This window comes from Pleurodeles waltl, chromosome 3_1 (assembly GCF_031143425.1).
Source record: "Pleurodeles waltl isolate 20211129_DDA chromosome 3_1, aPleWal1.hap1.20221129, whole genome shotgun sequence".
NCBI lineage: Eukaryota > Metazoa > Chordata > Amphibia > Caudata > Salamandridae > Pleurodeles > Pleurodeles waltl.
The window spans coordinates 25,942,668-25,970,348 of NC_090440.1; the positions used below are offsets into that span (position 1 = coordinate 25,942,668).

General features: G+C 48.4%; 1 protein-coding gene across 1 annotated transcript in view; it reads left to right on the plus strand.

Annotated features, from left to right (window-relative positions):
* Positions 1 to 3,722: 3,722 nt before the first annotated feature.
* The window catches only part of CHST1 (carbohydrate sulfotransferase 1), a 192,907-nt gene continuing 168,948 nt past the window's right edge, over positions 3,723 to 27,681 (plus strand). Inside the window, exon 1 of the mRNA XM_069221758.1 lies at positions 3,723 to 6,241. The gene's annotated coding sequence lies outside the window, so the exon portion shown is untranslated. The remainder of the gene's footprint in view (positions 6,242 to 27,681) is intronic.

Here is a 27,681-nt window from a genome sequence, read left to right on the forward strand (position 1 = left end):
CCTCCAGAGATGGCACTCTCCCTCTGTGCCCTCTCACCGCAGGCACTCAGATACCACTCACCCTCTGTGCCCTCGCCGCTCCGCCTCTTCAGAAATAGCACTCACCCTCTGTGCCCTCTCACCACAGGCTCTCAGATAACACTCACCCTCTGTGCCCTCTCACCACAGGCACTCAGATAGCACTCACTCTCTGTGCCCTCTCACCACAGACAGTCAGATAGCACTCCTCTCTGGGTCCTCTACGCTCCGCCCCTCCAGAGGTAGCATTCACCCTCTGTGCCCTCTCACCACAGGCTCTCAGATAGCACTCACCCTCTGTGCCCTCTCACCACAGGCACTCAGATAGCACTCGCCCTCTGTGCCCTCTCAAAACAGGCACTCAGATAGCACTCACCCTCTGTGCCCTCTCACCACAGGCACTCAGATAGCACTCGCCCTCTGTGCCCTCTCACAACAGGCACTCAGATAGCACTCGCCCTCTGTGCCCTCTCCGCTCCGCCACTCCAGAGATAGCACTCACCCTCTGTGCCCTCTCACCACAGGCACTCCCATAGCACTCACCCTCTTTGTCCTCTCACCACAGGCACTCCGATAGCACTCACCCTCTGTGCCCTCGCCGCTCCGCCCCTCCAGAGATAGCACTCTCCCTCTGTGCCCTCTCACCACAGGCTCTCAGATAGCACTCACTCTCTGTGCCCTCTCACCACAGGCAGTCAGATAGCACTCACTCTCTGTGCCCTCTCACCACAGGCAGTCAGATAGCACTCACTCTCTGTGCCCTCTACGCTCCGCCCCTCCAGAGATAGCATTCACCCTCTGTGCCCTCTCACCACAGGCGCTCAGATAGCGCTCACCCTCTGTGCCCTCTCACCACAGGCACTCAGATAGCACTCGCCCTCTGTGCCCTCTCACAACAGGCACTCAGAGAGCTGTGCCCTCTCCGCTCCGCCCCTCCAGAGATAGCACTCACCCTCTGTGCCCTCTCACCACAGGCACTCCGATAACACTCACCCTCTTTGTCCTCTCACCACAGGCACTCCGATAGCACTCACCCTCTGTGCCCTCGCCGCTCCGCCCCTCCAGAGATAGCACTCTCCCTCTGTGCCCTCTCACCGCAGGCACTCAGATGCCACTCACCCTCTGTGCCCTCTCCGCTCCGCCCCTTCAGAGATAGCACTCACCCTCTGTGCCCTCTCACCACAGGCTCTCAGATAGCACTCACCCTCTGTGCCCTCTCACCACAGGCACTCAGATAGCACTCACTCTCTGTGCCCTCGCCGCTCCACCCCTCCAGAGATAGCACTCTCCCTCTGTGCCCTCTCGCCGCAGGCACTCAGATACCACTCTCCCTCTGTGCCCTCGCCGCTCCGCCCCTTCAGAGATAGCACTCATCCTCTGTGCCCTCTCACCACAGGCTCCCAGATAGCACTCACCCTCTGTGCCCTCTCACCACAGGCACTCAGATAGCACTCGCCCTCTGTGCCCTCTCACAGCAGGCACTCAAATAGCACTCGCCCTCTGTGCCCTCTCCGCTTCGCCCCTCCAGAGATAACACTCACCCTCTGTGCCCTCTCACCACAGGCACTCCGATAGCACTCACCCTCTTTGTCCTCTCACCACAGGCACTCCAATAGCACTCACCCTCTGTGCCCTCGCCGCTCCGCCCCTCCAGAGATAGCAGCACTCTCCCTCTGTGCCCTCTCACCGCAGGTACTCAGATACCACTCACCCTCTGTGCCCTCTCCGCTCCGCCCCTTCAGAGATAGCACTCACCCTCTGTGCCCTCTCACCACAGGCACTCAGATAGCACTCGCCCTCTGTGCCCTCTCACCACAGGCAGTCAGATAGCACTCGCCCTCTGTGCCCTCTCCGCTCCGCCCCTCTAGAGATAGCACTCGCCCTCTCTGCCCTCTCACCACAGGCACTCCGATAGCACTCGCCCTCTGTGCCCTCTCACCACAGGCACTCAGATAGCACTCGCCCTCTCTGCCCTCTCACCACAGGCACTCAGATAGCACTCGCCCTCTCTGCCCTCTCACCACAGGCACTCCGATAGCACTCGTCCTCTGTGCTGTCTCGCCACAGGCACTCAGATAGCACTCGCCTTCTGTGCCCTCTCGCCACAGGCACTCAGATAGCACTCACCCTCTTGCCCTCTCGCCACAGGCACGAAGATAACACTCACCCTCTGTGCCCTCTCGCCACAGGCACTCAGACAGCACTCGCCCTCTGTGCCATCTCGCCACAGGTACTCAGATAGCAGTCACACTCTGTGCCCTCTCACCACAGCCTCTGAGAACCCCGCCACAGCAGCCACCCTCTGTGCCCTCTAACCAAAGGCTCTCAGAGCCCCTCCACAGCAGCCACTCTCTGTGCCCTCTCACCACAGGCACTGAGAGCCCCGCCACAGCATCCACCCTCGGTGCCCTCTCACCAAAGGCTCTGAGAGCCCCTCCACAGCAGCCACCCTCTGTGCCCTCTAACCAAAGGCTCTCAGAGCCCCTCCACAGCAGCCACCCTCTGTGCCCTCTCACCACAGGCACTGAGAGCCCCTCCACAGCAGCCACTCTCTGTGCCCTCTCACCACAGGCACTGAGAGCCCCGCCACAGCATCCACCCTCGGTGCCCTCTCACCAAAGGCTCTGAGAGCCCCTCCACAGCAGCCACCCTCTGTGCCCTCTAACCAAAGGCTCTCAGAGCCCCTCCACAGCAGCCACCCTCTGTGCCCTCTCACCACAGGCACTGAGAGCCCCTCCACAGCAGCCACCCTCTGTGCCCTCTCACCAAAGGCTCTGAGAGCCCCGCCATTCTCTTCTATCACTTTCACCCATCTCTATCAATGTCTCTCATCTTATTCTTTTGTATTAACTCTCTCCTCCTCTGTCACTTTCACCCCTCTCTATGTCTCATCTTACTCTCATATAAAGTCCCATCTATCTCCTCCTCTGTCACTTTCACCCCATTTATCCATCTTTCTTATCTTCCTCCCTCATATTAAGTCCCTTCTCTCTCTTCCTCTGTCACTTTCACCCCCTCTATCTATCTCGCTCACCTTACTCTCTCATATAAAGTCTCTTCTCTCTCTCCTCTGACACTTTCACCCCCCTCTATCCATCTCGCTCACCTTACTCTCTCATATAAAGTCCTTCCTCTCTCCTCCTCGTCTGTCCCCTTCACCCCTCTCTTCCCATCTCTCTCACCATCACCCATCTTCTTTCATCTCCCTCCATAAACTTTTCCCCCCTCCATCCATCAATGACAGCTGCCCTCCCTCTGGCCTATGATGCAGCCCTCCCCTTCGCAGTCTGCCATTCTCGTGTCCTCCCCCTCGTCCATTTTTGCTCTCTCTCCATCATAAGCATCCCCTCTCCTTCCTCCCCTCAGCACATCTCCCTCAACCCATCTGGAAAATACCCCCACCCGCTACCCAGCCCCGTGTCGCTCTTCCTCCTTCTCCGGGCATCTCATCGTTGTCTTCGTCTCTCCCCGTCTCCTCTTCCAGTCCCCTCATCTAGCGCCCTCCCTCTTCTCCCCCTGCCCTCCATCTCCCTTCTCTTCCTCTCCAGCTCCCTCTCTCTCTCACCCACACTCCCGCTCTCCTCTCTCATCCCTGTCTGTCTCCCTCCGCCCCCTCTCCTCCCTCCCATGACTCCTCCCCCCTCCCCGACGAACCCCCCCCCCCCCCCCCACCTTCTTCGCTCCTGCCTCCTCCTCCTTAGCTTGGCGCACTGGTAGCTGAAAGGCTGCCCTGCTGGAGAGCAGGCTGGCACCAGTGAAGCCGCGGGCTCCGTGGAGGTACCCTCGGGAGCCGTGGGGGCAGCGGACGCCGCGCCCCGGTGGTGCCAGGGCACAGGTGCCCAGTGGTCTTATCTACGCATCCGCCAGCGGTGCCATCAACTCATCGTCCATTGGTGCCATCCAAGCATCGCCCAGTGGTGCCATCAACGCATCGCCCACTGGTGCCATCTGCCTATCGCCAAGGGTTGCCATCAAGACATCGCCCAGTGGTGCCACCCAGATATCCCCAGTGGTGCCAGTGCACAGGTGCCCAGTGGCGCCATCCCCAGTGGCGCTATCAACGCATCGACCAGTGGTGCCATCGACCTATCACCCAGTGGTGCCATCGAGGCATCCCCGCTGGTGCCAGTGCGCAGGTGCCTAGTTGTGCCATCAACGCGTCGGCCAGTGGTGCCATCAACGTATTACCCATTGGCTCCATCAACGCATTTTCTTCTGGTGCCAGTGCACAGGTGCCTAGTGTTACTATCAACGCTCTGCCCAGCGGTGCCACAGAGGCACCGCCCAGTGGTGTCTGTCCACGCATCGCCAAGCGGATAGCAGTGTGCACGTGCCCAGTCGTGCCATTCAGGCATCGCCTAGTGGTGCCATCCAGGCATCGCCCAGTGGTACCATCAACACGTCGCCCCGTGGTGCCATCAACGCATTCCCGATTTTGCCCAGTGTGCCAGCGGTGTCGGTGCACGGATTTGCCCACAGTGCCCGGTGGACAGTGGAACTGATTAGACAGGCACTGCTGGGCACCCCTTCCCTGGCACGGATCCCGGCTCCCTGTGCCATCCTCCTCACCAGCGCCTGGATCCGAAGTGTTCTTCGAAGGAGGCAACCTGGAGACCCAAGACGGAGGTCCCTGCTCGGCCACCGTCCCCCAAGAGGGCTGCAGAGGCACGAGCCCCAACAGAGAGGAGAACCACCTGGAAGGAGGGCACCGACAGGCACTGACAGGGACTCATTCACAAGGACTAACCGACAGGCACTGACAGGCGCTGACAGACAGGAACTCCCAAGTACTCCCTTCCAAGGAATCCCCGACAGGCACTGCCAGGGACTCACTCACAAGGACTAACCAACAGGCACTGACAGGGATTCACTCACAAGGACTAACCAACAGGCACTGACAGGGGCTCACTCACAAGGACTAACCGACTGTGGCTCACAGGCACCAACTGACTCACAAACTGAGAATCATAGATAAAAAGAATTACCACCAAAGACTCACCGACTGGGACTCACAGACAAGAACTCACTGCTAAGGACTCATCATCAGGTACCAAAGACTCACTGACAGGGCCTGACCCCGGGGTAATACCCTGCAAGTGCTTGTTTCCAGCGACTCGCCAACAGACTCATCAACAGCAACTCATTGTCAGGGACTCAACGACGGGGACTCTTCAACTGGGACTCAGACCCAATAACTCACTTTCATGGTCTCACTGACTCACCAACAGGCACTCACCGACCCAGACTCACCGACATAGACTCACTGACACACCAACAGGGCCTCATCAACACAGACTCATTGACAGGGACTCATTGACACGCACTCACCGACACAGACTCGCTGACACAGAATCACCGACAGGGCCTCGTCGATGCAGACTCATCGACAAGGCCTCATCGACACAGATTCATCAACAGACCCTCATCGACCGGTAGTCGCCCACAAGGGAGTTACCACAAGGAAGTCACTGGCCAGGACTCTCTGCTGGTGAGTCATCGCCAGGGATTCATCACCGGAGACTCGTGGGTTAAAACTCACAGTTCGGGGTTCGCCGGCAGGGACTCCTCAAATGGGACTCACTGGCTGGGACTCACCGGATGGGACGCTCTATCACAGCTCAGCAGGCAGTACTCACTCCCAGGGCTCACCGACTTGGACTCACTAAAACAGACTAACTGACCCAGACTCACCTCCAAAGTCTGAGAGGCCAGGTACTCATCGGCTGACAGCCAGGGACTCATCAGCTGACACTCACTGCCCTGGACTCACCTTTGGAGACTCACCACCTGGGCCTTACCGTCAGGACTCACTGAAATAGACACACTGACCTAGATTCACCTCCAAAGTCTGACCGGCCAAGGGCTCATCGGCGGACACCCAGATTCAAAGGACTCATCAGCTCACACTTGGGCTCAACTTTAGAGACTCTAGACTCACCACTAGGGGCTCACCGACCTAGACCTGCCTCCAGGGACGCATCGGCCAGGGACACCATCGGCTGAGACTCACCTTTGGAGACTCACCACCTGGGGCTCACCGTCAGGACTCACTGACACAACTGACGGAGCTGGACCCAGCGCCAGGGACTCATCGGCCAGACCCAGGCACATGGAGGCTGCTGGGGTTTGAGGGGGATTGGAGGGCCGGACTCGTCTCTTCTTCACCAGACGATGCATCAGCCCCGGAGGCAGCCGCCGCCAGCGCTACCCAGGAGCTGAGCAGGTACGGGGGTGGCACACATGCCCGGGGTGTGCGTGTGTGTGTGGAAGGGTTCATGTGCTGACACCAACAGCACAAACCGCAGACACAGGCCCCTGACACAATAAAAACACAAACACGTAATAGAGTAAAAGGCCCCATCGCTCAGTGCTAAGGGTGTGATCAGTGGGCGCCCTGCCCAACGGGGGGGCATTAAGGAGGCGACGCTGGGGCATTAACTGGCAATAACTGCAGGTATACTGCACAGTGTTGGGGTAACAGTGAGTACACAACGGCATTACCAGTGAGTACAATGTGGGACTAACAGCGGGTATGATGCCCAGTGTTGGCATTAACTGCGGGTATACTGCACAGTGTTGGCATTAACAGTGGGTACACTACGGCGTTAACCGAGGGTATACTGCACAGTGTTGGCATTAACAGTGGGTACACTACGGCGTTAACAGCGGGTATACTGCACAGTGTTGGCATTAACAGTGGGTATAATGCACACTCTTGGTATTAACAGTGGGTACACTACGGCGTTAACCGCGGGTATACTGCACAGTGTTGGCATTAACAGTGGGTATAATGCACACTCTTGGTATTAACAGTGGGTACACTACGGCGTTAACCGCGGGTATACTGCACAGTGTTGGCATTAACAGTGGGTATAATGCACACTCTTGGTATTAACAGTGGGTACACTACGGCGTTAACCGCGGGTATGCTGCACAGTGTTGGCATTAACAGTGGGTATAATGCACACTCTTGGTATTAACAGTGGGTACAGTACCGCGTTAACAGCGGGTATGCTGCACAGTGTTGGCATTAACAGTGGGTACACTACGGCGTTAACCGCGGGTATACTGCACAGTGTTGGCATTAACAGTGGGTATAATGCACACTCTTGGTATTAACAGTGGGTACAGTACCGCGTTAACAGCGGGTATGCTGCACAGTGTTGACATTAACAGTGGGTATAATGCACACTCTTGGTATTAACAGTGGGCACACGGTGCCACAAACAGTGGGTATATTACACAGCGATGGCATTAACATTAGGTAGACTGTTCCGGGCAGTTACTTCATTTGGGCATATTGCTCAGTATTGGCATCAACACTGGTTATACTGTGGCAATACCAGCGGGTATACAGCTACGGGCTGGCATTAGTGGGTACATTTTTGTGCGTGCTGGTCATCTTCCTATGTGTGCTGGTCATCTTCCTGTGTGTGCTGGTCATCTTCCTGTGTGTGCTGGTCAATTTTCTGTGCGTTCTGGGTCATCTTTATGAGTGTGCTGGTCATCTTCCTGTGTGTGCTGGTCATCTTTCTGTGAGGGCTGGTCATCTTTATGAGTGTGCTGGTCATCTTCCTGTGTGTGCTGGTCATCTTCCTGTGTGTGCTGGTCATCTTCCTGTGCGTGCTGGTCATCTTTATGAGTGTGCTGGTCATCTTCCTATGTGTGCTGGTCATCTTCCTGCGTGTGCTGGGTCATCTTTCTGTGTGCTGGTCATCTTCCTGTGCATGCTGGTCATCTTTATGAGTGTGCTGGTCATCTTCCTGTGTGTGCTGGGTCATCTTTATGAGTGTGCTGGTCATCTTCCTGTGTGTGTTGGTCATCTTCCTGTGTGTGCTGGTCATCTTCCCTCTGAGTGCTGGTCATCTTCCTGTGTGTGCTGGTCAGTCATCTTCCTATGTGTGCTGGTCATCTTCGTTTGTGTGCTGGTCATCTTCCTGTGTGTGCTGGGTCATCTTTATGAGTGTGTTGGTCATCTTCCTGTGTGTGCTGGTCTTCTTTCTGTGCGTGCTGGTCATCTTCCTGTGTGTGCTGGTCATTTTTATGAGTGTGCTGGTCATCTTCCTATGTGTGCTGGTCATCTTTCTGTGTGTGCTGGTCATCTTCCTGTGTGTGCTGGTCATTTTTATTAGTGTGCTGGTCATCTTCCTCTGAGTGCTGGTCCTCTTTCTGTGCGTGCTGGTAATCTTTCTGTGCGTGCTGGTCATCTTCCTGTGAGTACTGGTCATCTTTCTGTGTGTGCTGATCATCTTCCTGTGCGTGCTGGTCATCTTCCTATGTGTGATGGTCATCTTCCTGTGTGTGCTGGTCATCTTTCTGGGTGCTGGTCATCTTCCTGTGTATGCATCTTTCTGTGTGCTAGTCATCTTCCTGTGTGTGCTGGTCATCTTTCCGTGTGTGCTGGTCATCTTTCTGTGCGTGCTGGTCATTTTCCTGTGTGTGCTGGTCATCTTCCTGTGAGTGCTGGTCATCTTTATGAGTGTGCTGGTCATCTTCCTGTGCGTGCTGGTCATCTTCCTGTGCATGCTAGTCATCTTCCTGTGCGTGCTGGTCATCTTCCTGTGCATGCTAGTCATCTTCCTGTGTGTGGTGGTCATCTTACTGTGTGCTGGTCATCTTCCTGTGTATGCATCTTTCTGTGTGCTAGTCATCTTCCTGTGTGTGCTGGTCATCTTTCCGTGTGTGCTGGTCATCTTTCTGTGCGTGCTGGTCATCTTCCTGTGTGTGCTGGTCATCTTTCTCTGTGCTGTCATCTTCCTGTGTGTGCTGGTCATCTTCCTGTGCGTGCTGGTCATCTTCCTATGTGTGCTGGGTCATCTTTCTGTGTGTGCTGGTCATCTTCCTGTGAGTGCTGGTCATCTTTCTGTGCGTGCTGGTCATCTTCCTGTGAGTGCTGGTCATCTTCCTGTGAGTGCTGGTCATCTTTCTGTGTGTGCTGGTCATCTTTCTGTGCGTGCTGGTCATCTTTATGAGTGTGCTGGTCATCTTCCTGTGAGGGCTGGTCATCTTTATGAGTGTGCTGGTCATCTTCCTGTGAGTGCTGGTCATCTTTCTGTGTGTGCTGGTCATCTTTCTGTGCGTGCTGGTCATCTTCCTGTGTGTGCTGGTCATCTTTATGAGTGTGCTGGTCATCTTCCTGTGAGTGCTGGTCATCTTCCTGTGTGTGCTGGTCATCTTCCTGTGACTGAAGTTCAGAGTGATATCAGAGTCAATTTCATTTCCTAACTACAATTCACCCTTTAAAATAGTAATTGAGGATTAAGGATGTGTGTGATCACATTTTCTTTAAATGTTCTTTTCTGGCTAAATTTGGTTTTCCTCTTGTCTTGTGTCACATTTTTGTACCCGAGCGATTACCTCCTATAACCAAAGCTTGAGGAATACCTGCAGGAGGCTGGTTGAGCAGAACATGTCTCCTGGGGAGAATTTTTTTCTGTAGGAACCAATTTCCTGCTGCATCTCCCGAGACGTTTTTTTACACGAGGCGAGCGCACTAAAAAACAAGCATTTGCAATGCAAGGGGTCTCGTGTTTGCTCAAGTTGGAGCTATTAGCATTGTAAATTCCTAACTGGACTTTTCTTTCCACATACATTGAAAATGAAAAGTAAAACAGTTCACATAAGGGAGCTAATTCAAAGCACGGTGGCCGCCATAAGCATGAGCGAGAAAGAGAGACACAAAAGGAAAAAGAGTTCCCCCGCAGTCAAACGTATCAGCAGTCGTGCAATTATCCATGTAACAGGGTCGATGGCCCAGGTGGTAGCAAAACCTCCACAAGGAGGGACAAAGGTAAAGCATTTACCAATGATAACAAAGGATTTTTGAAAGGCAAGCCCACGAACGAGTGATAGTGATTGGCATCCGGTGGGCGTGGTTAAAAGCCCACAGATAGATTAGAACAGGCCAGAGCGCTTAAACGCTCGACCTAAAAAAGTTAGGTGGCATGTAACACAAATTTTAGGAACTTCATGAATTTCGCTAGAATAATTAAAATTGTGCCCAGGCCTAAGGATCAGTAACATCAGTATAGAGGGCAGAGATGCCTTTAAAATATCTAAATATGACCTAATGGAATGAACAGGAAGGAATGGGCTTCATGTGAATTATAAAGAGTAAAGGGGCTGGGCTGAGATTCAGAAAGTGCTGCGCATTTCTGATTTATGCTCTCAGGATGTGGAATGGAAACTAAGGGAATGCTGAACACTCAAGAACTTTAAGGAGCAGCAACTTTTCCCTGGCCCTTGCTGTGAGTTCCCAGCCTGTAGGACAGTCCATGCAGTTCCTCGCAGGTTTACAGATGCATCTGGAGAACATTAGTGTCTGAAAATAAAACTGAACTTGGAAAGTATTGATATTGACACAGCTCTGTCTCTTCCAGTGATCGGTGTTGGTGACTTTGACCCAGATATGTCAGGCTCCAGGTTTTCTTTAAGAGTTTACAAAGGTTTTCTCTTAGTAAATTCTGCCACCTCAGTGTCTACCCGAGGTGAGTATTGTTGGTAGGTATTTTACGGTGGAAGTTTTACCTGCTGCGGAAGATGCTTCATCGGATGGTACTAGGGGGCATATTTAAGAGCCCCTTGTTCCACATTAGTGCTGTCATAGTGTCATGTTTTTGACGCTAAGGCGGTACTAAAGTGCCTTTTTCCACGTACCATATTTACCAAGTGGCGCAATGCATGCATTGCGCCACTTTATAACCCCTTGCGCCACATTATGCCTGCGCCAGGTATAATGTATGCAAGGGGGCATTCCAGCGCTAGGAGGCCCGCAAAAATGGTGCAGTGAAATTTAACAGATTTCACTGCACCATTTTTGGCGTCATTTTTAACGGCTGCTCTTAGCAGCCATTACAATGACGCTTCCATAGAAACCTATGGCCTCCTTCCACTTTGCTGCAGTAGAGTCATCATTTTTGACACTAGTGCAGCAAAGCGCCAGAATAGCGTAAACATTTTTGATGCTATTGTGCTAACAACCCCCATGGTGCACAGTATTGTAAACACAGTGCAACCATGGTGTCTTAGGTGCCGATAGGGGGCACAAGAAAAGTGGCCATCATCGCTGATGCGCCAATTTTTCTTAAATATTGGCCTATGTGTCATGATCGCTAGTGAACTGAGGGACCCGTGAATATTTCCACTGCACCCTGTTAAAAGCCTTTTCAGCATCCATGGCTACATTGGCGCTTCCCAATGAGTCTGGGTATCAAAAGCTCTACTGGGCATGATATACAAAGTAGGCCTGAGTGAAATCTAAATTGCGGCAGCTTCATTTGTGTTATTTTGGACATTTGATGTTATGCTTGGTACGCCTGGAAATTCCCAAAATAATACCAGTGCACCGCTATGCTCAATAATGTGCCATTTGAGGGAAAAATGTACAGCAAGCGCACGGTTACCATGAAAGCACAAACAGTACACGAGTAGCTGTTGCCTGCAGGGGCCTGAGACTGATACTCAGGATGCTTCTTGCCAAGACAATGGTGCTTCCTAAGATCTCATTATTGGATGCTCATTATTGGATGGGACGTAGACCCTGGTATCACCAGCCAGGTCCAGTGGCGCAGTGCACTAATGCATCCACTCTGGGGATCTCTGTATACCCCCCTTGGCCACAGGTTCAAATCCTAGTGTGTCCACTCAGCAAATGAGTTGCATAACATTAAATAACTGTTATCTGTCTATAGTGCCAAGAGGCCTCCTACATGTAGGCACAGATACTGACTCTGGGACAGGGAGCTACACACACTCACATGGGGACAGTGACCCTTGGACACCGAGAAGACACCTTCATGGCACAGACAATTAATTGCATAAAACCAGATCCACTGGGGCAACTGGACATCAGTCGTGACATCTGGGCAGTAAGGCATGGTTACTGGGGCAGGGAAAGTCTGCCAATTGAACAAGGACACATGGAGAGTGACGCTAGGACAGTATGAGCCTGCCCTGGAACTGGAAAGAGACTCACTGAAGTAGGGACAGGGAGACATTAACAACAAACTGGATAGAGCGAGATGGAGAAATTGAAACCTAAATAAGAAACTCTAGCACGGGCAAAACATGTAGATACTGAAATTACTACCACAGTGGTTCCCATCTTGTGGTCCTGGGACCCATAGGGGTCCGAAAGGCTTCCTCATGGGGATCTGTGGCTAGTATTAACAGGTTAATAAAGTGGTTAAATGTACCATTGAACATTTTAAAACATACTGTAAATGTCAAGGAGTTTGAAATTGTAGATTGAAAATTAAATTCGTATCCTCAGATTGATTTGTAGGAGCAGTGCAAGTGCACAAGACCGAACATAATATGGACGATGTGTGGCTTCAATTCAATTTAGAAAAGCTCCAACCTTCCAATTACATTTATTTTTATTTTTATTATATTTGTTTGCAATTTAAATAAAAAGTGTTAGCATTTGTGTATTTGCTTGATGAATGCCTATTTCTCTATTTTTTTTGTATTGTTTTGCATTTCAAATCATCAACAATGTTTAGGCCGGGGTCCCCGGCTTCAGTAATGACTCAGTGGGGGGGTCTCTGGATTCCAATAATGATTCAGTGGGGGTGCCCGGGTTCCAGTGATGACTCAGTGGGGGGGTCTCTGGATTCCAATAATGATTCAGTGGGGGTGCCCGGGTTCCAGTGATGACTCAGTGGGGGGGTCTCTGGATTCCAATAATGATTCAGTGGGGGTGCCCGGGTTCCAGTAATGACTCAGTGGGGGTGCCCGGGTTCCAGTGATGATAAAGTGGGGGTGCCCGGGTTCCAGTGATGATAAAGTGGGGGTGCCCGGGTTCCAGTAATGACTCAGTGGGGGTGCCCGGGTTCCAGTGATGATAAAGTGGGGGTGCCCGGGTTCCAGTGATGATAAAGTGGGGGTGCCCGGGTTCCAGTGATGATAAAGCGGGAGTCCACAGATGTCAGAAGGTTGGAAACCACTGTCCTACTGGGTGAGATGTAGATACGGACTCTGGGGCAGAGCCCCCCGACAGCACATGGCATATCTTGACATGACGTAACGTTCCCTGATAATGGCAGTCCCCTGGAGCTGCCATCTCATGTTCACTGGAACACAAGGCAGGTCCTGATTACTCAGAATCTGGCCTTTCCTCACATTTCCTTGAGATGGATACAGCTTCTGGTCTCTTACAAGTGTTTACAACCTCCTTAAAAACTCTCTAAAATGGTTGCAAATGACCTGGTCCACTCACAGTTTGTTATAATTACTCCCAAATGCACTTGAAGCGAAAACAAATTTAGGACCTCAAACTAAAATGAGGAGTCCCACTCCCAATTACTGAACAGCTCTAATGATTAGTAATGAGCCAATTAACCTTCCATCTTCTGGAAACGGAGTCAAACATTAAGCTAAAGACGTCAGACTCTCCACTAGCCCCCGCCTCCCGGCCAAAGTCATGGTAATTTACACATTGTCTAAGAAACTTCACTTTTCGATATATTATATTAATAATCTCTTTTATTTCCTCAATTTCCAGCATTCCTAACACAAGCGCTCCTAGAGGAGGGGAGTGATGTTTAAGGCACATCGGCCCAGATTCTAAAATGTGTCACGCAGCGCAGTGCAGCAGCCAAAAGCTGTGCTGCGTGACAAGGCGAGAGCAGGGCAGCGCCATACTCACTTAAAAAGGGCTCTCTCCTCCCCTCTTCCCAGCGCCGGCACCGATTTCAGCTGCCGGGCGCTACGCACACACCTTAGCATCATAGTGCTAGCGTGTGTGAGTGAGTATAGCATAGTCTTCCAGTACAAAATACTATGCCTAGACAAGTGCAAATGCTTTTCCTCCTTTGTATATGTGCTGTGCAGTGTAGCCCACATTCAAAATCAGAAAATCACAGAGAAATAAAATCATTCCTTCATTTGCTGCCTGCTTTTGAGCAGTGTTAATTGCTGGCGCTAAACCATTCCTTCTGATGTTTCAGAATAGGGTTTTAAAGCCAAACAGCCTGGGTGGTAGCATGCGTACACCCAGGTACCACCCATGTGACGCAAAGTATTACTAAGCAGCATTTAGCCCTGCGTTGCATTACTTTGCCACACAAATCAACGCGAATACCAATTTGCATTGGTTTGTGAATCCCCCAAAAAGTTTAACGATGGTTTAGCATTATTTTTGTAACGATAAACTGATGCTAAACCTCTGAGAATCTGGGCTGTAGTGTAAACTAAATGCTCACAAGGGGGTCCTAAAATTATCAGGACAGGTTCGCAGGAAGATGAAGCTAAACTGACTTCATGAGGTCACACACTTTGTGAAGCAGGGAAATCACAACTACAGCATAGAGGCCAGGATTTATGGTGCTAGACAGCATCACCCCTGCCAGCCTGATCTCAGCTACCTTTGTTCCCTTAGTAGCAGTGAGAGGCGCTGTGTGGCCGTTTAGGGGATCTTGGTGGGTGGACAGAAGCCTGTTTTTGTCCCAGGTTTAAGTTTTCTGTGAATTTACAGGGTTCCTGAGGGATTTCCGTGTGACTCCAGGGTGGTTAGTGAAAGTGAAAACCATTGTTAATTCACGCAGGGCCACATTTACTAAGTTAACATGAAAAATACTGCACTGCGTGAAAAGGAGAGAGCAGGAATGCAGCAGATCTACAGAGATATGGCCCTCTCCTCCCCCTCCCGAGTACTAGTGTGAGTTTAGCTACTGAGCGTCACGCACACACCTCCGCGCCATAGTGCTAGCGTGCATGCCTGAGTCTAGCATAGGTTTTGTACTCCAAGGGTTCCCTTTCAGTACAAAATACTAGGCCTAGACACACTTTAAAACTTTTCCTACTTAGTAGGTGTGCTGCATAGTGCCGCATGCATGCAAAGTAAAAAAACAAAGGAGAATTTAAACATTTCTATTTTTTAACACTCTGCTTTCCAATGGTGTTAACTTTTTGCGCAAAACCCTGTCTACTATTGTCTATAGATAGGGTTTCGTGTCAAGAGGCATGCGTGGTTGCATGGGAACGCCCATGTACCATTGATGGAACGCCCCGTTGGTGCTAAGTAATGCAAACTAGTGCTTCACGCTGCTTTGCGTTACTTTTAGAGTACTTTCCAGCGCAAAACAAGTTGTGCACTGGAAAGTAAATAGGTAAAAAAAGATTTTGCGTCGATTTGTGTCACTTTTGTGATGCAAATACAGTGTAAAATCTTAGTAAACATACCATGCAGTGTTCTGAATCTGTGAGTGTGAACAGAGCGATCACTTACGCCCCTGCTACATGGCACCCGTTTCCAGTTTTAATGACGAATTACTCATGTGCACCCGTCCTCTGAGTGGGAAAACTTTTACAGGTGAGTTAGGTGATTTCCATTCAGAAAAAACACTGATCTGGATTCTCTAAATCACTAGTTCCATTTTATGACCACAAATCCAACCTGTTGCACAGTTACATTACATCGAGGTGTGCATGAACGTATTTATTTTCACCGTCAATAATGTGCAAATCAGGACTTCACAGAAGCTTTAATTCTTACATTTTTGATGATCTTGGGGCATAATTATGGAAAAGTGGGGCATCATTGTTGTGGAGCCACTTTTCTAGCGCACTATTGGGTCCCCCTAATGACACCTTGTGTGCACTGTACTTACAATATGGCACACCACGGTGGTCGTGTCCACATAAGCATAATAATTTATGACGGTAATGTGGTGCTTCGATGGATTAGCACCATAAATTATGGCCCGTTTTCAATAGGAGTGTCATCTTAACTCCTGCCTTAAGCAGGAGCTAAGAATGACGCTAAAAATTGCACAGCGAAATCTAATAAATTTAACTGCATCATTTTTCTGGGCCTTTCTATGTGGGAACGCCCCCCTTGCATACATTATGGATGGTGCAGGCACAATGTGGCACAAGGGTTTACAAAGTGGGTCAATGCTTGCATTGCATCGCTTTGTAAATATGGCGCGTGGGAAATGCCAACTTAATGCCACATTTACAATAAAATAATGACACAAATGTGGTGCAAGGTGGCACTAGGGGCCTCATACATATGCCCCATCTATGATGATAACAACACTGTCAGATTATACAAGCCAATTACAAACCCTGTCTAGACAAATCCCTAATCACTGCACAGCACCTTTCATAAACTCCCTTATTTTAGGAATAATTCTCACACTCGAGAAAAATAGGGAGAAAAATGGAAAATCACAATATATTTTAACAACAATTCATTTCGGGTCCATCTATGCAGTCAGGAGGAGAAGTCTTCATCTGAAAGCAATTTGTGCATGCCTTGATCAGAACAGAACCACAATACACTTATTTTGTGGCATGTTTGGGGATCTATGACATAGATATTGAGAGAAAGTGTGGATTATTATATGATGTGGTTGTGCGCTCGCACCACGTAACAATGGCACACACCCTTATCAGGTCTAGTGCGGTTCATGTGTAAAACCTCGGCTCGGTCCCGCTACCTGTGGCACTGAGAAGTCAGACTTCATCAAAGGAACAAGTCTAAAGCATTAGGAAGAACCAAAACAGCAAATAGGAAGGTAGTGCTACAGAATAAAAACATATCAATAATTTATCAAAATTGGTTCTAATTTTATCTTTAAATAGAGATCTCAACAACACAAATCCACTGAAGGCTTTCAGAGATAGGAATTTTCAGAGTAACAATAAATCACTGCTTTTTAATAAATGCAATAAATCTTTGCAGTCAACCACAATTACAGTTTAGGGTTAGCCACAACACGCAGGTATTTGGTGACTCTTGTGGATGCCAACTCCAACAGGGAGCCAGTAACAGGGACCAGTCTGGTCCAGTGGAACCATTACCTATTGGCTTTAACAGGATTTAGTGCAATTCTGAGTCATAAGGTCAAACTGACATTGCAATGAATGGAGTGGTCCTGATGCAAGGGTGAAGGCTGCTGAAGATGTTCATAGATGCTGAGGTTCCTTTTACCACCCCTTGTTCTTTAGGCTTGGGGGTGACTTTGGCCTCAAGGGTTCGATCTCCCACAGAGTCCCGATGAGATTCAGCACAAGACAAGTTGCCACGTGTCTACTGGCCTCTGGTTACACCAAACCAGTGATTTCCTTAGGTTGACAGTAAATTCCTTGCTGGAGTTTGCGTTCACTCTCCCAGGTCCAGCAGACTTGGATGCAACTTTTAAGGGTTGGGACTCGATCTCCCAGGCTGCACCTCAGTGTCCAGTAGCCATCAGACTTCTCTGTGCAGGACTCTCAAGGGCGTAGACTTCACAGCGTTTATGGCCCTGCAGCTGTAACAGTGAGTCAGCTAACTGACCCTTGGACTCACATCTCTGTTTGGCACACGTGGGCAACCTTTTTCACTAGTGGGGTACCACAGTCCTCTCTTTGCTAATCTAGAGGTTCGGAAGGTGCAGTCCAGACTTTGGTGCAGCCTCACTTTGCTGGAACTAACGAACAGCAGGGTAGTCCTTCTTTGGTTCTCTCCCCAGTACAGATGTGATTGAAAGCCTGGGTGCCAAAGGTGCCACTTTTCTGCCCGCTACAAGTGTAGTGGGGATGTGGCGACTAACAAGCCAGTGTGCTACCAGAATCCATCCGCCTGGTGATGACGTTGTGTGAAGTGCTGCACCTAGCTAGCCCAGAATGCACTGTTCTGCCACTTCCAACATGGCAGGACCCTTCTCTCAGTCTGTGGAGCTCCCTAGCCCAACCCACAGGTGTGGACACCGGGCTGACACTCTCAAAAGTGGAAGGACAAGGAGGATTGTTTTATTTTCTAGGGACGCACCTTCCTCAAAAAGCCGGTTTCTCCCTCTCTGGCCGAGATGCCAGTCTGACCGCCTAAATAAAAGACCAGCCCCTCCTTAATGTGACTACCATTTGCCCTTCAAAGGCCGATTCCCCTTTGAACCTCGCCTGTTGGGGTCACACCCACTCTAGCCATCCTGCCTGGAGGAGGTCACACCTCCTCCCTCAGCAGGTCCTTTGTTCCTCTACCTGAGAGTCATTAACCTTTCCCCAGAAGGGTGGAAGGCCGTCTCGAGGACAGCAGCTGTGTGCACCCGAAAACAGCCTCCGGAAACTGTGTGCAACAAAGTGGCAACTTTCTAAAGTAGCTATTTGTAAAATAGTTACATTAAATTCAACTTGAGCAATGAGTCCGGTTTAATGCAACAATTGTCTTGATACCTCGAAGTATCCTATTTAATAGTATTTTGAAGTTAGTACTGCTGAGTTGTCAGCCAATGGGGATACTAGCCTTGTTACAGTAAAACGACAATGCAAGGTTCTTACTGTCAAATTGTGTAAAGATAACAAAACACATGTCCTTATTTATAAGATAATATATCCTGCTTTTAGGGTTCTGTAGGCCTGCTGTAGGGGTGAGTTACAAATATTGAAAAGGAAGGGGTTTCTCCATTGGTTTAAATGGTGAAGTCGAGTTAGCAGTTAAAAAACACTGTGCCAGCCTGCAACGGCAGACTGGGAGTCATACTTTTGTTTGCCAGAATTGTGGTGGCACAATCAGTGTTGCAGTCCATGAGGGGCACTTACCGTACAGGCCCTAGATGCCACTGGTATCATTTAATAGGGACTTATAAGTAAATTAACTTATACCAATTGTGGGTAAACCAACTGACATATACTTTGTAAGGATCAGATCAGTGGCACTGAGGCCTGGTTGGCAGGACCGAGTGCATTTTCAGAGTCGAAAAACTAGCAGCATCAGTCCAAATACTTTGGGGTGATCATGCAAAAAGAGCCAACTCTATACAGGTATCTTCTGCTGGATTTAGTTTGGCGAAACACCAACGATTTACCACTGGACATATTTTTAATAGCTTTGTATTTCTAGCTCCCCAAGTGTACACAAACTTCCCCAATATCTGGACAAAAGTTTCTCCTGTGTCTATAATCAGTTAACCATTTATACAAATAATAAACATTTTGCAAACTAGATTTCACTTTTGTGCAAACTATAACTTCAGTTGTACAAATGATTCATTAATTTATACAAAAGTTCACCCTTTTATAAAACTATTCAAACATTTGTGCAAACACTACATGCAAGTTTGCAAACTCAACACTCACTTGTGGAACCACCACTCTCCTTTTTATAAACACTTTACACATCTTTCCAAAGGGATCATATATTTTTATATTGGATGTTTAAAAAGAAACAGCTGGCAGTGGTGGCAATCATTTTTCATCCACTGTGCCACTCTAGGCAGGGACTTGTCATATGCAAATCAGTCTTGATCTTACTCCAATAGGTGCAGACCAGCCCAGATTGTCACGGAAGTTCCACCCCTCCAGATGGGAACACAAGGAACTCCAGAACATTTAGGCCTTATCAGTGGTAGATAGCTTGGATCTTGTGGTACAGAGAGTGCAGGGCACACATCTGAGACACTCTTCACTCTTAGGGTGTTGCATAGAGAGAACGATGGAGGTAACAAAAGAATGCTGCTGGTGATCACTCAGGCCCTCATTCCAGTCCATTGTTTTTTGCTCACTGCGCCACTCTAGACAGACTACCCATATGCAAATAAGTATGGGCCCCATAGGGACATTCCATTCCAAACTGCCAGGTCAGGCTCTCCTGCCCCCCACCCCATTAGAACATGGGCAGTCCTAACCCGGATTTGGGCTGTTTGGCCTTTTGAAGCCCTCAAAGTGCACAAGCAGTTTTCTAGTGTATTTAACACTCACCCATTTGTACAAACATAGCAGGCTGGTGGTAAAAATGTGTCTTCTACATAGTGGCACCCCAAATATTCTTGAATTAAAAACTCGGCAACCACGTTGCCGGACTACGTTGTTTATGCCTGTGGTTTGGCTGCATAGTTATAGTGTTGTCATTGTTTTTACAGCAATTTGGCCTTGTTTTTGCAATTACTGAAGATGGCAGCCATGGTTGTCCCATATTTATGCAAAGCATATCTAATTTTTAAAAACTATAAACGCAAGTCTGACATGGGTGTAAATACTTTATACATACATAGAAAAAAGCTGCTCCCATTTGACAAAACTCTTCAGCCATTTGCACAAACATGTCCAGGGTTTTCACACAATCTTCTCACATTTGAGAAAACAAACAAGACATATGTACAAAGCACACTATGCCAATCCAAGTACTTCTAGGCGCTCTCAGCAGTTTGGCTCCTGCAGCAAACAAGAGAACATTCTTCTCAGCCAGGTTAAGACACAAGCTAATAAAAGAGGGCCCAAGTCTTATCTAGATGTTTTATGTCATAAATTACAATTAAAATCTGATTACTTCTTGGCGCTCTCAGCAGTTGGCCTCTTGCAGCGAACAAGATGTTGTTAACTTCAGCCACTTAGAGAAAAGATATATTAATAGAGGGCCCAATTCTTCCTTACATTCTTTATCATAATTTACAATTGCAAATTAGCATTTGTAATTCACAAACTTCAAATTTACACTCTGTTAGAAATTGGGTCTCTGGTTGGCAGAGATATGCACCTTGTCCAAGGAAGGACCACAGTCCAGTCAGGGTAAGTCAGTTAAACAGCATAGATTATTCTGCGCTCACCCTCTGCTAGCTTGGCACTGAGCAGTCAGGCTTCACTAAGCAGGTAATGTGTAAGGTATTTGTGCATGCTCAAAACAGTAAAACAGTGAAAACACCAAACAAAAAGATACCACCCACGCCTGGTTAGAAAAATAAAACTTAATTTAATAAACAAAACAAGACCAAAATGAGAAAAAGTTGATAATTTAGTTATTATTTTTTAAAGAATATCTGCAAATGTAGTGATTAGAAGCCTAAAGTTCCAACCAGGGTTATCTGGTCGCACTACACTGGGTCAAATCTAAAATGTCAAGCTGACCGCGATGGTGCCCCGGTCGCGTACAGGGACCATCCTTGTCCCGCTGTGAAAGTACCTTTGGAAGGAAGATGCATCAACATCGAAGGCCTGATGTGAGGAACAGAAGAGGCAATGCGCAGCTGATGCATCAGTTGCGATCTGCGCAGTCGAGGATGCATCATTGGTGAGTCCTGTGGAGATGAAGGCAATGCGTCATCATTGAGGCGCACAGCCGGCAATGTGAAGACGATGCGTCGGGGCTGAGAGTGATGCTTTGATTCTGAGCAGTCAGTGTTGCGATGTCCTCGTCCTCATCTGCAGTGGCGATGAGGAAGCATCGAGGGGAGGTGCAATGGTTCTGTGCAAGCCCTTGGAGTCACTCTGGGTTCAAGTGGTGTAGGTCCAGTCCTTCTCACCCATGCAGAGAGGGCAGCTGGCAGCAGGTAGGCCAACAGAGCAGAAAAGCAGTTCTTCCAGAGCACCAGTCCAGCAGAGTACAGTCCTTGTAGCAGCACAGCAGTCATTCCTGGAAGAGTATCCACAGGTCCAGCAGTGTATTGATTTGGTAGGATCAGAGGTCCAGTTCTTATACCCACGGATGCTTTTGAAGTGGTTGTGCCTTCAATGAGGGGTCTTTGAAGTGCACAGAGGTCCTTCGTTCCTGCTCTGGCTCTAGACTCACTACAGGGGGTTAAGCAGATCTTTGTGTAGGAACAGGACACTGCCTATTCAGGTGTAAGTGTCAGCTCCTCCTTCTCATCCTGCCCATGATGACCCATCAACAAGCAGATGGCCACTCAGTCACACCTACCCCTCCTTTGTGTGAGGATGTCTAGAGGGAATGCAGGAAAATAGCTGTCACCACAGCCCAGATGTGTATGGGAGAGAGGCTGCAGGCACACAGGGCTAAGAGCAGGAAAATGCCATCTTTCTAAAAATGGTATTCACAATTGTAATATTAAATCCGACTTTACCATTAAAGAGGATTTATCATTACAATTCCATAGGTGCTAAACATGGCAGGTCTACTCATTCTCAATCAGGAATTAGACTTTATTAAATGTAATAAGGAATTGCCAGTGTTAAACTATGAGAGGGGTAGATGTCACAATAACGAAAAACTTATTTGTGAATTTTCCACTACCAGGACATGTAAAACTCAAAAGTATATGTCCTGCCTTTTAATTACACAGTACCTTGCCCTGTGGGCTACCTAGGGCCTCCTTACGGGTGACCTATATGTAATAAAAGGGGAGTTCAGGGCTTGGGAAGGGGTTTGAAATGCCAAGCCGACATGGCAGCAAACTGCACTCACAGGCTCTGCAATGGCAGGCCTGAGATATGTTTAGGGTACGTAAGTGGGTGGTACAATCTGTGCTGCAGGCGTACTAGTAGCATTTCATGTACTGGCCCTGAGCCCATGTAGTGCACTCTTCTAGGGACCTATAAGTACATTAAATATGCCAATTGTGGATACACCAATGTTACCATGTTTTAGAAAGGTGAGAACATGCACTTTAGTCTGGTTAGGAACGATAATGTGCTAAGAGTCTTAAGGCTAACAAAAACAGATCAGCAAAGGTGAGGCAGGGCATGGAAAACTTTTGGAGAAAAACCACCCTAAGGCTGACAGGTCTAACACACTCAAGAATTGAGATACTCACACAACTGGCTGCATCTTGCACTGTTTTCAGATGTTTAGGTTAACTGTCTCTAAGGGCCTCAAACAGGGTGTTTTCAGTTTTCAAACTGGCCTTGATAAGGATGCCCAAGTCCACAGTGTGTCTCTCCTCCGGGCAGTTTCAGTGGCTCAAAGAGGTAAAACAGGGGGGTTAAGATGAGACTATATCACTAATTGGCCTCCCCATGCTAGTCCCCCACCTGGATTCTGTAGTTCAACAAAGAGGTGAGGATATTAATCCATGAGACAGTTCACATCAAATCTGGCTCCCTTAAATTTCCTAATGAAGCTGACATTGTGAGCCTGATTGGTCAATCTCTTTTCGACTTCTGAGAGTTCCACTTTTGGACTCAACTTTGCTACAGAATGCTGTGCTTGGGAGGGCGTGTCATAGAACTTTCCCATGTGGGCCTTGTGCAGAGAGTGACCCCGTAAAGACTTCAGCGGCTATGGTGAGATCATGGGTCTTAACGATTGCCTACCATGTACCTGCTTTAACTGTTCACTGAGGTGAGGGTGACACGCCTGGTGAGTTCATACTAAAATTTAAACATATCAGCGAGTACCAAAACGGACCCCGTACATCTGCCGCATCACTACGCCACAGGCCCTGGGATGCCACTGCTGCTTCGATCTACCCGTGCCCCACTCCTCTTGAGAGAACGTGACTTCCTAGTACTGAGAAGTGTGGTTACTTAGAGGAACCCTCCAGAAGAAGCCCTCTGAGACAGTATTATTTGTGCTGAAACGTGTTCTATATAATGATATCCCACTTTATAAAATAGAGGTGATAATGTAGTAAAAAAACGACTTAAAAAAATGACCATTCAAGGAAAATCAATGTGAATTGCATTAATCATAACCAAAAATGAAAATTCATGAAAATATCTTATGTATGTTCTAGTGCAATCTTTGGGGAAAACTTCTTGCCTCTTTTCTTTAAAATGACATCCCAACTGATCACGTACATCAGTCTCGCCAGCTGGCATATCTCTTATTTCACTTCATAACAATAGATCTTTGACCGAAGAATGCACATGCGTCAGATATCCGTGAATTAAAAAAACCTGCACCCACTCCGCCGATCTGCGCTGTTTCTTAATATCCTTGGTTGGCAACATGCTTACAGTTTTCCATTGTGTTCACAGCAATTTGCCTGGTTTTTGCAATTGTTGAAGGTGGCAATTGTGGTTTAAACTTGCCCCAAAATAGTGTAACCTGAAACACAAGAAAGTTGAATGGAACTCTCTAACCTTCAACACCACCACCAAACCTTAAAAGATAAGGGAAAAAAGTTGTAGTTACTTTTTTTCATTGTATTAAACTAGATTTTTTGAGGCTATCTTCTTTTGACAATGCTTAATTTGTAAAAAAAAAATAAGTACTCATCAGAAGGTTACTTACTCTTGTACGCCCATTGCTGCTGTCAGTGCTGCCTATGACAGTGTTACAGAGCTACTAACCATCATAATCCTACAAATGTGACAATTCTGACTATTCAAGACCCCCAAAGCTATAAGAATAGCCTTGGCGGCAGCTATTTGTAATTTTTTATGTATAGTGAATTAATAAACAACTATTGTGCTCATCTCTAAATTAGACAGACAGCGCCACCATGTGGCAGACGGTCATTATTGGACTATTAAGTGCCAGTGTCCAGCACCAGAGACAACTGGTTCAAATTAAGCACTGCCTTGTTGTCCTTATTCCCTTTGAGAACATGCTCCACAGCTTGTGGGACTAAACTGCAGAATGTTGAAAAACAGGAATTATTAGGAGGGGATCATTCTCACAATGAGGTTTCCCTTTTGGCTGTCCAATTTGAGATCAAACTGTAGGAAAGGTTCTCAACTTCCATCACTGGCTGGTGTACAGTTCAGATAGTTTTGAACGTCATTCTTCTTGCGATTGGCACCCAGTGTAGCGTCTGGAATGAAGGGGGTAGTGTGATCCCTTCTGTTCATGGCTAAGACTTGTCTGGTTGCAGCATTCTAGATCCACTGTAGCTTGCTGATTAATTATTTAAAGAGCCAATTGGTATTACCTAGATGTGGCACCACTAAGGTATCCCGAGGGAGAGAGGCCTAAGTAGGTTGTGTTTTTATTGTGTAGGAGTCTTCCGTCACTTTGTTGAGCGGTTTGAAGTGAGAGGTTGGAATTCATGATCATGTCGAAGGTTTTCACCTGCGTTGATGTGACCGGCGACTGTTCCATCTCCAAAGGGCAACAGGATATAGGTCATGCTCTGAACAAGAAAGATCCACAAGTGATCATGTCATATTGGAAAAGTAAAGTTTAGGATGATTCCCCAGCATCCTTTCTTTATCTTCTGTAGGCAATTGCCTGGTCCACAGGTCTGGACCTCTGGTGGTCTTTCCACTTTCAATATGATTTGGAGGTCATCAGGATAGCTGTAGCAGTGGAGCATGCAGGCATTGACAAGACAGAAAAAGCGGGTAGATACACATTGAGTAGAAAGAAGATATTGATGAGCCCCACAAAACACCTGCCCGACAGGTGAACAGTGAAGCGTTGAAGAGATGCAATGTGGCAAATTTGTATCTACCATTTAATTATGAGTTTATTCAGTTGAGGGTGTACACCATATCTCTATGCCATACAGTGTTTGGACTAGTAGTGTCACAACTGATGGCACTCCAAGTGGGAGCCAGGCGCTTAGTCCAGAAGCATCAACAGAGTTCTTGAAGGCATCTCAGACGAAGGTTATTGCTGATTCTTCCAGGCCTTATTCTCGGCAGTAGATCTCCTTACTTGATATAGCTTCAAATCTGTAAAAACCTGGCTTTTGATGGGTTTAGCCAGAAACAGTCCATTGGCTATTGGTGTACCGTTGGTGGGTAGGTTGGTTAAGTCCATGTTTTATCAGGATCTGTTTGATGTAAGATGCTTACCGGGCACTTGGGAACTCTCCATGTGGTTGGAAAGCATCTCACTCAGCTTGAGGATTGCAGGAGGATGATTCACTGATAGGATTATCGCTTTCTTTCTCTGTTAGCAGGCTGAGGGAGCACAGCTTGGACAGGCTGGTGACCCGCTTTGGCAGGGTTGGGAGTGGGAGATTGTGGTTGCTTATGTCGCGGAGGACGTGTCACTGGAAGTTATCAGTGTTTCGATGTAGTGTTTCTCCAAGGCATCGCAGAGTTCTTGGGAGTGTATTACACACATTAACGAACAAGGTGGCTTATTGAGGTCAGTGAATATTTTGAAGAGCTCTTTGGTTGCACATGTAGCATGAGATGTGATTAGAGCGGTGCAATCTCTCAGCTTTTGGCTGAGCTTCTGTAGATGCTGTACTGTTCTAAAGGTATTTTTTATCTTTGAGGTTGCACGTTTGCCTCCATCCTCTTTGAAACATTAGGTTTCAGTTTCTAAAAGTTTTACATCCATGTTGAACTAATCCATCTTTGGCCACCGAACCAGTGCTATTTTAGGGGTGGGATTGCTAGTTCCTCTTGTGTGACATGTTGTGGAGGGGATATGGTTTAATTGAGTGTACCTCCACTGCTGGTGGATTGTTGCTGCAGGGGTGGGATTGCTGGTTCCTCTTGAGTGAAACGTTGGGGAGGGGATATGTTGTAGTTGAGTGTACCTCCACTGCTGGTGGATTGTTGCTGCAGAGGTGGGATTGTGGGTTCTCTTGGGTAAAGTGTTGTGAAGGGGGTATGGGTTAGTTGAGTGTACCTCCACTGCTGGTGGATTGTTGCTGCAGGGATGGGATTGCCGGTACCTCTTGAGTGAAGTGTTGGGGAGGGGATATGTTGTAGTTGAGTGCACCTCCACTGCTGGTGGATTGTTGCTGCAGAGGTGGGATTGTGGGTCCTCTTGTGTAAAGTGTTGTGGAGGGGGTATGGGTTAGTTGAGTGTACCTCCACTGCTGGCGGATTGTTGCTGCAGGGGTGGGATTGCTGGTTCCTCTTGAGTGAAATGTTGGGGAGGGGATATGTTGTAGTTGAGTGTACCTCCACTGCTGGTGGATTGTTGCTGCAGAGGTGGGATTGTGGGTCCTCTTGTGTAAAGTGTTGTGGAGGAGGTATGGGTTAGTTGAGTGTACCTCCACTGCTGGTGGATTGTTGCTGCAGGGGTGGGATTGCTGGTTCCTCTTGAGTGAAATGTTGGGGTGGGGATATGTTGTAGTTGAGTGAACCTCCACTGCTGGTGGATTGTTGCTGCAGAGGTGGGATTGCAGGTTCTCTTGTGTAAAGTGTTGTGGAGGGGATATGTTTAGTTGAGGGTACCGCCACTGCTGGTGGATGGCTGCTGCAGGGATGAGATTACTGGTTCTCTTTTGTTAAGTGTTGTGGGTGGATTATGGTTTAGTAGAGTGTACCTCCACTGCTGGTCGACGTTGTTGCAGGGATGGGATTTGCTGTTCCTTTTGAGTGACGTGCTGTGGAGGGGATATGGTTTAGTTGACAGTATCTCCCCTGCTGGTGGATTGTTGCTGAAGGGATAGGATTGTGGTTTCTCTTGTGTGAAGTGTTGTGGAGTGGGTATGGGTTAGTTGAGTGTACCTCCACTGCTGACGGATTGTTGCTGCAGGAATGGGATTGTGGTTTCTCTTGTGTGAAGTGTTGTGGAGGGGGTATGGGTTTTTTGAGTGTACCTCCACTGCTGGTGGATTGTTGCTGCAGGAATGGGATTGCTGGTACCTCTTGTGTGAAGTGTTGTTGAGGGGATATGAGATTGTGGTTTCTCTTGTGTGAGGTGTTGTGGAGGGTGTGTGGTTTATTTGAGTATGCCGCCATTGCTGGTGGATTGTTGCTGTAGGGTGGGATTGTGGATTTTTATGTGGGAAGTGTTGTAGAGGGGGTATGGTTTAGTTGAGTGCACCTCAACCGCTGGTGAATTGTTGCTGCAGGGGTGGGATTGTGGGTTCTCTTGTGGGAAGTGTTGTGGAGGGGATATGGTTTAGTTGAGTGTACCTCCATTGCTGGTGGATTGTTGTTGCTGGTGGATTGTTACTGCAGGGATGGGATTGCTGGTTCTCTTAGGGGAAGTGTTGTGGAGGGGATGTGGGATAGATTAAAGTACCTCCACCGCTGGGTGCACGGGGAAGGGGAAGGTCTAACATATTTTTAGATAAGGTTGCAGGAAAGCCGCTTACCTGAGCAGGTCTTTGGAAGGCCTCAAGGTCATGTTGGTCTCCACCTTACCAC